At 36.4% G+C, this 13,870-nt stretch overlaps 1 protein-coding gene across 1 annotated transcript in view; it reads left to right on the top strand.

Moving 5' to 3' along the window:
• The window catches only part of LOC106875453 (alkaline ceramidase 3-like), a 112,375-nt gene that overhangs the window by 63,885 nt on the left and 34,620 nt on the right, over nucleotides 1-13,870 (top strand). The gene's annotated exons all lie outside the window — the stretch shown is intronic.

The raw sequence follows: 13,870 nt of genomic DNA, 5'->3' as shown, positions 1-13,870 counted from the left end.
TGACTAAAATGCTGAACATGGTTTTACTGATATAAGATTAAATGTAGGTGCAGTGGCTACAATATTGAACAAAACATTGTTGATATCTTATAAGAGATAGGTGCATGGGATACATCTAAGGCAATTGAACAAAGCTTGCTGTTAGTTGTGAGGATTATAATGATTTTGCTGTTTATTTGTGGATGTGTTGTGTTTCTGGAAAATCCTACGAAGGCCAGTCAGATTATTATTATTATTATTTGTAGTAGTAGTAGTAGTAGTAGTAGTATGATAATGATGATGGCGATAGTTCATCATGTTTGTCAGTAACCAGAGCATAAAATATGTGACATTTTTTAGGGCTGTGTATAAAAGAAGATAAATAGTAAACTAGAGCATTGCTTTAATGAAATCACCTTGAAAAACATCAGATTCATAAACACCAGTTTCATATACATACCTGCACACACACATACACACACACACACATACACACACATGCACACAATCTTATTTTTCCTATCTAAATTGTCGTGGGTTATTAATTTAGTATTTTATTAGTTTCTTGTCACTAGATTTATTGGACTGATATCCCAAAACACAGGTTTTTTTATAGGTTGATTGTAGTGGGTGTGGTTGTAGTAACAGTTGTGGTAGCGAAAGTGTGGTTGCAGCAGTAGTAGTAGAAGTATTAGTAGCAGTAGCAGTAGCAGCAGCAGTAGCAGTATCACCATTATTGTCATCATCAGTATTAATATCCAGAGCTGGGTTGGTGGGAAACAAGATTGTAGAAACTAGGACACAGAAGATGGTAATTAAGGAAGGCAGGTATCATATCTTGATTGAATAGCATGTAATATAAGTAAATAAAAAGAATAAAACAAAACAAAACAAAAAAAAAATGATGCTGGAATAGGTCCATCAATTATGATAATAAACTCTATGAAACACGTTTGCTGATGATAATTATATAACATGACAGAAGCAAACCACTCATTATAGTTATGGCAATAACTCAGGAGAAAACAGAAAAGAGAGAAAAATAATGGTTCAACTGAGATGAATAAGGTTTGGAAGCCAGAAGCCTCATGATTATACAAAGAATTGGACAAGGAAGGACACAAACATTCAAAAATATAGAACAAGGATTCCTCTCAGAAACAAGGAAAACTATACTGCTACTGCTGCTGCTGCCTTATCTATTTTTCTTTTTCTTCTCATTCTTCTCTTTCCTCTCCACCTCCTCCCTTTTCTTTTCCTTCTTATCCTTCATCTCTCCATTCTTCTTTCTCTTCTTCTTTTCCGCCTCCTCCCCTTCTCCCTCTCCTCTTCTGCTTCCTCCACCTCCCCTTCATCTCCTCTGCTTCCTCTCCTCCTCTTCTCCCCCCCTTCCTCTCCTCTGCTTCCTCTTCCTCCTCTTCCTCCTCCCCTTCCTCCTCCCCTTCCTCCTCCCCTTCCTCCTCCTCCTCCTCCATCATCATCACCTCATGTTTTTTCATTGTTCCTCTTCTGCTCCAACATATTCACATCCCATCCATGTAAGCATGGAAAACTAGACATCAAAACACTGACAATGGCATTACAGAAGTATGGCATTACTGATAGCTTTGCCAAATTCTGTTTCCTAAAACCTATTTCCTCATAAACTTCTGTGTGAGTTGGAACTCAAATAAAGAAATATGCTTTGCGTTACATAATTCTACTTTTTAGTGAGATTTTCAGGAGCGTAATGTTACAGCATGGCTGTCTAGCTGAGAAGTTTGTTTCATAATGTGGTTTGGGGTTTAGGACCAATGCATAGTACCATGGGCAAGTGTCTTCTACTATAACCCCTGTCCAACCAAATTCTTGTGAATGGATTTAGAATGGATATTTAAAAAAGTCTGTCATATATTTATATGTGTGTATGTGTGTATGTGTGTGTAGACATGGCTTTGTGGTAAGAAGTTAGCTTCTCATCCACAGGGTTTCAGGTTCAATACATATATATATACAACAGGCTTCTTTCAGTTTCCATCTACCAAATCCACTCACAAGGCTTTGGTTGGCCTGAGGCTATAGTTGAAGACACTTGCCCAAGATGCTGCACAGTGGGACTAAACCCGGAATCATGTGGTTGGTAAGCAAGCTACTTACGGAACAGTCATTTTAATGAGTTGTATTTATTTATCACCTGACGAAATGCATCTGCACCACTGGGTGCTCCTGAACCAGTTGTTGAGTGTCCCACCCAAGGGGAACCGATGCTAGATGTGTCGAAACAATTATCATGATTAATAATAAATTCTCGTATATTCCATCTTCCGTCTTTCATTTGCCATATATATATATGTGCGCGTGTGTTTGTGTATATATATATATATATATATATATATAAGATCGAGAGAGAGTTAGGAAGAAACTGGTAATATTGTAATATATATGTTATAAAACATCAGCGCTTAATTTTGGAACTGAGCAAAGAACAAGCTTTTCAATAGCACTTGAAAGTTGTATGTACCACATTCTTGCTAACTGCCTTGCCAAGTATCAAGTACATCTCAGAGTACCTGTCACATTTCAAATTAAGCTATAAACTAACATGTCTACATCCACAATGACAACATTTGTTTCTTAGATAATTTATAATTCACTTATGCTCCTTCACCACCCAACATACACAAACAGATAATCTCTTCTACTTCTGTAAAACACAGTGAAGTATCACAATTTTGTTCTAAATCTCAGGTCAGAATTAATCCCCCAACATCATTATCATTGTCCACTTTGCTTAATGTCCACTTTGCTTAATGTCCACTTTGCTTAATGTCCACTTTGCTTGCATGAGTCAGAGGGAATTTGGTGATGCAGATTTTCTACAGCCAGATGCATACAGCCAAGCACACACACACACACACACACACACACACGACAAGCATCTTTCAGTTTTGCATCTACCAAATCCTGTCTCAAGGCCTTGGTTGGCCTGAGATCTAAGAAGACACATGCCAAGGAGCTACACAGTGGAACTGAACCTAAAACTAGTTTAGAAGCAAAATTCTCAACGACACATCCGCATATGGAATATTAATATGCTGGTTTCAAATTTTGGCACAAGGCCAGCAATTCTTGTTGCCAACCCTCACATGTTTCCAAGCATGGTAATATCTTCCCATAGCTAGTCATGTTCCTCATGGAACACTGGAAATACACAACATCACTTGTATGGCAGCAAGATTGTTTATAACTATCATGTGATGTTAAGACAAGGATATACACAAAAAACATACACACACACATACAAGAGGCATCTTTCAGTTTTGCATCTACCAAATCCTGTCTTAAGGCCTTGGTTGGCCTGGAATCTAAGAAGACACATGCCAAGGAGCTACACAGTTGAACTGAACCTGAAACCAGTTTAGAAGCAAAATTCTCAATCTCACATCCGCATATGGATTATTAATATGCTGGTTTCAAATTTTGGCATAAGGCCAGTAATTTTGAGGTGCGGTGGGTGAGTGGGGGTAAATCAATTAAATCAACCCTAGGGTACAACTGGTACTTATTTTATCAACCCTGAAAAGATGAAAAGCAAAGTGAACTTTCACAGAATTTGAATTCAAAACATAATGACGGATGAAATGCCGCTAAGCATTTTGCCTGGTCTGCTAACTATTCTTTTCTACTCTAAGCACAAGGCCCGAAATTTTGGGGGAGGGAGCCAGTCGATTAGATTGACCCCAGTATGCAACTGGTACTCAATTTTTTGACTCCGAAAGGATGAAAGGCAAAGTCGACCTCGATGGAATTTGAACTCAGAATGTAAAGACAGACGAAATACCACTAAGCATTTCTCCTATATGCTAACATTTCTCTTAGCTCACTGCCTTATGAATAACTAATTAACAGCTAAGATTATAGTATAAATCATATAAGACGTTAAAAGCACTAATCTGCAACAGGAAAATACAAACACTGCTAGAAGAATGTGAGATGAGGTTGACTTTTGTTGGATTCGAACTCACAATGCAAAGGGCTATAACTAAATACAGCGATTCTTTTCTGTTCTTTTTTTTCAGTGCTTTACTGAATCTGCTAATCTGCCATCCTTGGTACTTCCACGAATTATTATTAACATTTTGTCGTTGTAATAGTAGTGGTAAAAATATTATATGACTAAATTATTTTGATCAGTTATTGATTTCTAAATTCAGTACAGCACCACACCTTCTGTTCTGGAGTTAGAGAGTGGACAGTTGAATATATTAAACCCAGTAGCTGACTGGTACTTTTTTTATTGACCATGGATGTAAAACTGGAAAATCAATGTTGAACGGTAAAATATTGGTTTCAAATTTTGTCATTTGGCCGGCAATTTTTGGGGAAGGGATAACACGATTACATTCTCCCAGTGTTCAACTGGTACTTACTTTATCAATCCTGGAAGGATGAAAGGCAAAGTTGACCTCAATGGAATTTGAAATCAAGAATGTTAAGATAGACAAATGCTGCTAAACATTTTGACCAGCTTACTAATGTTTCTGCCAGCTTGCTGTCCTAATGGAATGGTATATATGAACACTTTTCATAAGGCACTTACTTAGTCATCTGCGTATTTTTATACCATGCCCCTTTCTTCCCAATCTTCATATTTTTTTTTTTACATGATGAATATAAGATTCAGAACATGCAAAAAACCTTTCCGTTTATTCTTAAGCAACATAAAAAGAAGTATTTGCCTTTTAAAAAGGAAACAATAAAATTGAAAGACAATCCAATGCTTAATAAATGTTATTTTGAATGTTTATTTATATATCAATTACTTGGATAACAAATACAAATGACTTGTAATAGGCACATTAATTATCAAAATAATGAGAAGTAACGCATATTCAAATGATGAAAGCATTAATCTCATATTGTTGCATTTACTGAAAATTTTAAATTTCCATTGTTTCAGCTTACAAAAGATGAAAATGTAATTACATCTGGAAGCAAAATGTATTTATATGCTTCAAATGTAAATAAAATATATTTGATTACATATGTATATATGTATATATGCATACATATATACAGGGATTTTTATATTCATAAAAGCATACAAAGTAAAAAAAAAATATGTATATGTGTGTATAAAAAGTAGTGTAACATAAAAGAAATTCCTGAATGCTTGATGTTCCAAACAAATGAATTGAAAGACTATTTTAAAGACACTTAAAAACAAAAAAGTTTGAAGCAGCATACTAAAAGCTAGAAGGTAGTTAAAAAAAAAAAAACTATCACATTTAAATGAACAACTACCAAATAGAAACAAACAGGAAAGTGACAGAATGATGTATTACAGGAAGTTTTGCCTGTCTTTCTACAGAGGTCATAAATAATGATTTTCAACAGAAGACCACTTAAAATGGGTATAAGACTGTTCTGGTTTGGCGTCACCCATTTGGCATTGCTGATTCCACACTCACTTATTTGACATCACATGTGTTAATGTTTCTCCCATTCGCTTCTCCCATCTCAAGTTATGTGTGAACATCTAGTTGTGTTTGTAAGTATGTGTAATGTCACTCCTTCTTTCTCTATTTCTCTTGCTTCCCCTCTGTCTCCTCTCATTCCTTCTCTCTCTTTTTTTTCTCGCCTCCCCTCTCTCTATCTGAATGTATATATTTCTGTACCTGTGTGTGTGTGTGTGTGTGTGTGTGCGTGCACACATGTTTGCCTTTAGCACCAAAATGTTTTGTTGCCTAAACCAGACTGAATGTCCAGTCAGCTGTACCAAATCAACAGCATCCAAACAGTCCACATCTAATAGTTTCGTTCTGACTAACAATATAGGCCTACTACTAAAGTTAAAAGGAGGTGCAATAGCCTAGTGGTTAGGGCAGCGGACTCGCGGTCGGAGGATCGCAGTTTCGATTCCCAGACCGGGCATTGTGTGTGTTTATTGAGCAGGAACACCTCAAGCTCCATGAGGCTCTGGCAGGGGGTGGTGGCAACCCTTGTTGTACTCTTTCGCCCCAACTTTCTCTCACTCTTTCTTCCTGTTTCTTGAGTAATGCTGCAATGGACTGGCGTCCTGTCCAGCTGGTGGGGAACACATACGCCATAGAAACCGGGAAACCGGGCCCATGAGCCTGGCTAGGCTTTAAAAGGGCACATAAAAAAAAAAAACTAAAGTTAGAAGGAAATTAAGAAATATACACTGTAACTTCTTTGATACAACCCACCGGAGACTGTTCAGGCTTCTGTGGTATGAAGTTCTTGTTTTAAAAACTAATTGTTAGCACTCTGTTGTCTACGACGTCGAGGGTTCCAGTTGATCCGATCAACGGAACAGCCTGCTCGTGGAATTAACGTGCAAGTGGCTGAGCAATCCACAGACACGTGTACCCTTAATGTAGTTCTCGGGGATATTCAGTGTGACGCAGTGTGACAAGGCTGACCCTTTGAAATACAGGTACAACAGAAACAGGAAGAAAGAGTGAGAGAAAGTTGTGGTGAAAGAATACAGCAGGGTTCGCCACCATCCCCTGCCGGAGCCTCATGGAGCTTTAGGTGTTTTCGCTCAATAAACACTCACAACGCCCGGTCTGGGAATCGAAACGGCGATCCTATGACCGCGAGTCCGCTGCCCTAACCACTGGGCCATTGCACCTCCACGGTAAAAACTAATATACCAGTGGAAACATACAGGTGATCGTTCAACCTGCTAGCAATAACAGCCAAATTTAACTCAGTGCACATCAAAAAATAAAATGGAAGAACATATTAGATAATATAATCCGGGCTATACTATTTCTAGAAAACAAAAGATATGGTGGCCATGGCTGGAATGTACTCTGAAGACTTTTGATCATAAAGTTTGCTTGATTAGAACTGACCAGGGGTTAAACAGCAGCAATAATAAGGAAGGGAGCACAAACATTATTTCTGTTATTTACAACTGTCTGTTTGTCATTACCTAGCACACACACACACACACACATGCATGCATGCATGCATGCACACACTTCACTCTCTGCTTATCTTGGTTTCCTATCTTACTCTTAAAAGACTTCAGCACTTGATGACACAACCATCTGGTGTCACTCAAATCCAAACTCTACCCTCCCTCCACATTCCACCCTCGCAATAAATTCCTGTCAGGGTGAATGGAAAGAGAGAGAGAGAGAGAGAGAGAGAGAGAGAGAGAGAGAGAGAGAGAGGTGGAGGATGGAGTACCCTTGACTGTTAGTTGTCCAGCATTGAATAGTATGTTTACACACAGGTTTTCTGTTAATCCAGATTAATTGGAGATAACTGCAGACAAAATGGCTGTTTAGGGATAAATAAACGGTAAAGTAAATAATGTCTCTCATTAAGCTTTTCTTGTAAAAGCAAAAGGCTGAAACTGACAGAGAGAGTAATACTTCCTTTCTGATTGGATGTTTGGATGTATATCTGTCTGTCTAACTGCCTGATTGATTGTCTGTCTCCATGACTCGGAGTAAGCGTGCGTGCATATATGGGTGTGTGTAAACGTGTAACCTTGATGAAGTGCAGGCATAGGTGTGTGGTTAAGAAGATTGTTTCACGATGATGTGGTTTCAGGTTCAGTTCCATTGCACTGCATCTTGAACTTGTTTCTTCTACTGTAGTTTCTGGCTGATCAATACCTTGTGAATTTAATATCCTGCAGCTGTACAAAGCCTGTCCCATACATATATCTAGTAATTCAGCTGTGGTGTCTATGTCTATCTCAATGCTTACATTCTGCAGAAGCATGAAGGATCACTGAGCTAAATTGTACCAAAAGTAATGCAGAATAGGCATAACTTTTTATTAACTGGCATTGGTCATTTATACTGGTTTCAGATTGTGGCCCAAGGCCAGCAATTTCGGGAGAGGGGTCAAGTTGATTACACTGACCCCAGTACTCAATTGGTACTTATTTTATCGATCTCAGAAAGATGAATAGCAAAGTAGACCCCAGCAGAAGAAGTGTATAAAACACTGCACACCTGAATATTTTTGAAAAGAATTTGAGAGTTGGAGGTCAATAATGGCACAAATGCATTGCTTGTGATGGAAACTGTTGTACCTTTGCGTAGAAGAAAAGTTACTTTACCAACATATGCAATATGAATGACATAAAATAAAAATGTTATGGCTGCTTTTGCATTACTTTTGATATATGCCCTTGTATATTAATGTCTGCAAATATATTATATATATATATATATATATATATATATATATATATATATATATATATATATATATATTCTTTCACCTCTGCCACTATCTGGCATATACAGGTGCTTACACTTATCAAGTATTACCTCTAAAAATTACAGTACCTACGTGTGTGTATATATATATATATATATATATATATATATATATATATACTCAAATTTATTAGGAGTTACATGTATGGATCAAAACAGTTTGATTCAAATTCGTATTGGTAAAATCCTAGGATCAAGGTGTTGAGCAATCTGTAGAAGGTATAAAAAACAACTTTCAGGAACAATGGTGGTTTATTAGTACAGAAAGTTGTAAATTTTTCCCATATCAAAGTTTGATAATCTGAAAAAAGTTATTTTATTTGTTCACAGTTAATGGCTGGGGTTGCTGTGTATAGCAGATTACCCTTCATTTGGGTAATTAGTACTTCTGAGGTTCTGCAGGCTATGAAACATATGAGACCTGGATTTTATCTACTCCATTCCCTAATTTTATGTACACACATGTATATATGCATATATGTATATGTATATATATATATATATGAAGAGTAGATAAACAGCTGACAACTGATGAAGGGTCATTTCTCAGAGTTTACGTGTCCTGTTTTCTCCTGTTTTCCATTTTTTTCTCTTGTTTACATATTTAACTTGTTTGTTAATGTATTTCATGTTGTTTGCACAGTTGGTGACCTCCTGTACCCATATATATATATTATTGGCGTTAGGTTGGAGTTAGGAAGGGCACCCAGCTGTAAAAACTCTGCCAAATCAGATTGGAGCCTGGTGTAGCCATCTGGTTCACCAGTCCTCAGTCAAATCGTCCATGGAAAGCGGACGTTAAACGATGATAATAATGATGATGATGATGATATATATATATATGTGTGTATATATGTATGTATCTAAGTATATCCATATCTATGTGTGTATATATATATATATATATATGCATGTGTGTGTACTGACTGACAGTTAGGAAATTAGCAACAATTAATCAAAGTTTTCACTGAAAGAATGATAAAAAATCTCTAATAGAATGTAACTCAATATGCAGATTTATTTAAGAATCATTACAGATAGAAATCTATGTCACAAGGCAAAGCTGATTATCAGAGAAAAACTATTTTTCATTGATAATCAACTTCTGAAATAGATTTGTATCTGTAAGGTTCCAGTCTGCAATAAATATGTATCCATGTATAAGTGTGTGCATGCATGCACATGTATGTTTTTATATATATGTATGCGTTTATATATATATATTAATATATCTGTATGTATATACATGTGTGTGTGTGTGTGTCTATATAAGCACATATATACACACATGGGAAAACAAAAATGGAGATAATTTCATGTGTTTATTCAATGTATCCTTACATACATTTCATTAATAAATGAATCCATTATTTCTATTTTATTTAAGAATCTGATTCTAACCTCATTGATTACTTTATAATCAGAATGCACCATCAAATCACCAGAGCTTGCATAATAAACAAAATATTAGCATTAAGATAATTCATAGTAGTGTGTCAGATACATTGTTTCTACAGTATTTAGCCTTTCTTTTAAAGCTGAGATTCATATATTATTCACACTCTGATGATTTGATGATGTAATCTGTTTCTTAGATAAGCTCCTACATAATTGATCTATTCATATTCAAGTATATGTAAGGATGTTTTGAATAAATGTATGAACTTATTTTCCCTCTAGCATTTGTTAAGTATATTCTGTGTTCAAGATAGCTAGATATTTTGAAATATAATTTGATTTCCCTTTATGGGTGTGTTGCTTGAACTATAAAGGAACAGACACGGAGTTCTTAACATTGATTACAGTTCAGGCTGAAAAAAACATGGCCCACAACAGCATCATCATTTAATGTCCGTTTTCCATGCTGGCATGGGTTGGACAGTTTGACATGGAACTGGCTAGCAAGGAGTTGTCCAGACTCCACCTGTCTTTTGTGGCATGGTTTCTTTGGCTGGATGCTTTTCCTAACCCCAACCATTTAACAGAGTATTCTGGGTGCTTTTTACCACTGCCACAAGCATGGATGTGGAGATGCAGTGCTGGCACAGATGTGCTAACACAGCACCAGAACTCAAAAGGACAAACCTATATGTGTAGAAGACAGCGATTTTATTTTGCTTCACATGTCTTATCAAGTACAGCAAATCATTCTTGATATAATCAAGAAAATCACCCATCCCTACATCATCTGAGCTGAGAAGGATGTCTCCATGCATCACACTTCCCTCTAATAATCCCACCTCCTAAACAACAGACAATTCTTTTGGTCTCTTGTTTAAAAGATTTCTGCTAACTCTGTAGAATCCTTCTTTCTTCTACCCAACCATGATGATTCTGTAAGCAATACACTGGTAGAAAAATCTTCCACATTCACTGCTTGCTTTGCCTTAAACTCAACAACACACATTTTGAGTAAATTGCCTCAAAAACTAACTCTATCCACTCCATCAAGAGCATACTTTTATGCAAAATCAGAGTAACAGTTTTAAAGAAGTCATAATATGTAGCAACTATAAATAGCTGTAAGCTATATTTTTATCTTTTGAACAGATTAAGTTAATTCATGGTCATTGATGAAGTTCCAATTAGGACAGAAACTGGTCAGGTTAATTCCTCTTTTATTTGTTTACATTTGTCTTCTATATTAGATTACAATGCAGCAATGACTAACACTAGTAAGAAGCACTCTACTTTACACCTCATATTTTTCCACACGTTTTTTCATGCATCATTAATTTCTAACTGTAATTGATGCATATAATATCTAATATTATTTAAATTAGGATTTTAGCCGTGAATTCATCAAATTTTTATTTTCTTGTTACCAAATCTGTTATTTAATATATATTTATTTTTATTTTGTGATGTAGCATTATTCTTTTGTGGTGGAATAATGCTATTTCTTTCTTTCTTTTCTTTTCTTTTCTTTCATCTTTTTTTCTTACGCTTGCTTATCCTAAGATTCTCAATTCATGAATACAAATGAGAACTAATTTTTCATTGTCTTGGAGTTGGATAAATCTAAAAGCTTCCTTGGATTAGATGTCTTATGCTGATTTTATCTGATACCCTTCATTTCTGTGTTCAAATTATCCTACTGTCAATAAAAATTGAAGTGAGTTAGTTTGCCATGTGAAGTGAAAAATCCAGTCGTTCAGAGATTTGTCCTTCTTTACATAAAAAAAAAAAAGCATTTTTTCTCTGCAATAAAGGACAAAAATCCAAAATATGAGATCATTCTTGTAGCAATCTTTTAATTTTCTATTTCTAATCTTTATTCTTTTACTGGTTTCATTCATGGAACTGTGGCTATGCTTGAGCACTGCCTTAAAGAGTTTAGCTGATCACATTGAGTCCAGTATTTATTTTTAAGCCTCCTGCTTACTTTATTGATTTCGACTACTTTTTGAACTGCTAAGTCTCAATGTATAAACAAATAGCACAGGTTAAGTGATATAAATGTAAACAGGCGTAGGAGTGGCTGTGTGGTAAGTAGCTTGCTTACCAACCACATGGTTCCGGGTTCAGTCCCACTGCATGGCATCTTGGGCAAGTGTCTTCTACTATAGCCTCGGGCCGACCAAAGCCTTGTGAGTGGATTTGGTAGACGGAAACTGAAACGTCATATATATATGTATATATATATATGTATGTGTGTGTATGAACACACACACACACATGTATGTATACACACACACACACACACACACACATGCTTCTTTCAGTTTCCATCAACCAAATTCACTCCCAAGACTTTGGTCAGCTTGAGGCTACAATGGAAGGCACATGTGGTTTGGAAGCAAACTTCTTACCACATGGTCATATCTACCTCAACAAATTCCTTCTGATCTATGGCAGCCTGGAAAAGTGGACATTAAAACGATGATGATAATGATGAATCAATTTAAACATCCATGTAAAGCAGTGTTTCTCAGTCAGGGTCCACCTGACCCTTGGTGCTCAATACAAGATTTTTCTTTTAAAATTTATAAGCACTAAATTGGCTATGCTTCTACAATACACAAAAAGTTCTAAGAATTTTTTTTTATACAATTCATCATCATCATCACCATCAGGCATCATCATCATCATTATCATCATCATCATTTACCATCATCTACTTTCCAAGCTGGCACAGGTTAGACAGCTTGATTGGAACTAGTAAGCCAGAAAGCTACACTAGATTCCAGTCTGAAATTGGCTTGGTTTCTATGGCTGGATGCCCTTCCTAACACTAACCACTCCAAGAGTGTAGTGGGTGCCTTTTATGTGTCACCAGCACTGGCCACAACTACGATTTCACTTGGCTTGATGAGTCTTCTCAAGCTCAGCAAATTGTCAAAGGTCACGATCACTTGTCATTGCTTCCATGAGGCCCCACATTCAGAGATGATGTTTCACCACCTCATCCCTTATCTACCTGGGTCTACCTCTTCCACAGTTAGAGAGTGGCACTTCTTTACACAGTTGAGTTATAGAAATATAAGATTTTTTTAAACACCAAATGATACTGGGGGGTTCATCTGAATGAAATAGGAAAGAATAGGGAAAAAAAAGGGGTGCGAATCACTGATGTAGAGCTTGGAATCCATGACTCCTTATATACGATAAAATATAATAACAAACAAAAAAAGAACACAGAAAATAAAAAGAAAAGTGAGAAAGAAATTCAGATTAAAGAACAGTTAAATGTTTCTATTGTTGAATCTATTTGTGGCCTCCATGAAATGGAAGATCTTACTTATGGTTGGTGGGTCCCTGAAAATGCCCTGCACCTTCTATCTGACTTTGTTAGACTAAGTTAGATCAGTGAAATGCAGGATAAAGCAATATGTCTTGTTAGTAGGATACTGTATATTCCCTTCACAAAACAGTGATACCTACCATGTTTCGTGAACGGCTGTGTGTTTCAGATTGAGTTGTATTTATTTTAGACTAATGTTGTTACGGGATGGGGGCGGGGGGGGGGGGTGATGGGGGGATGGCGCGGAGGTGGATTTATTTAGGATCCAGAGACTTTCAATATTTTGTTTACACAGATGGTAGAAATTTAGGTGCCCCGAGATGATATACACTGGTACCTAATTTTCACTGCCAGTACCATCATTACTTTACCATCGTCGTCATTGTCATCATCATCATCATCATAATCACCATCAGCATCATCATCACTACCACTTTTACCATCAACATCCACCTCCCCATCATCATCATCATCATCATCATCGTCATCTTCATTTTCATCATTTTCACCACTACTACTGTTATTGTGTTTTAATTGTTGCATCGTTATCCTTATTGGATCAACATCCTGACCATCGATGTTGAGATCGTCATCACCATCATTGTCATCATCACTATCCCTTTCATCATCCTCATTCATCTTTTCTATTGTTCCTATCACCATCATCATCATCATCATCATCATCATCACCATCATCACATCATCAACACTACCAGCACATTCATCACTGCCAAAACTACCACCACCACTTCCATCATCATCGTCATTATCATCATCATCATCCTCATCATCATCATCATCATCATCATCATCACCTAGCATTTACCATTATTATCTTAATTGTAAAATTGCCTCAGCATTTTTTTTTTGTCATTGTTATTTTAATTTTTACATT

The sequence above is a fragment of the Octopus bimaculoides genome, chromosome 9 (assembly GCF_046866305.1).
Source record: "Octopus bimaculoides isolate indiv1 chromosome 9, ASM4686630v1, whole genome shotgun sequence".
Taxonomy (NCBI): Eukaryota; Metazoa; Mollusca; class Cephalopoda; order Octopoda; family Octopodidae; genus Octopus; species Octopus bimaculoides.
Note: the sequence above shows the minus strand (reverse complement) of the source record. Positions and strands in the feature narration are given on the sequence as shown.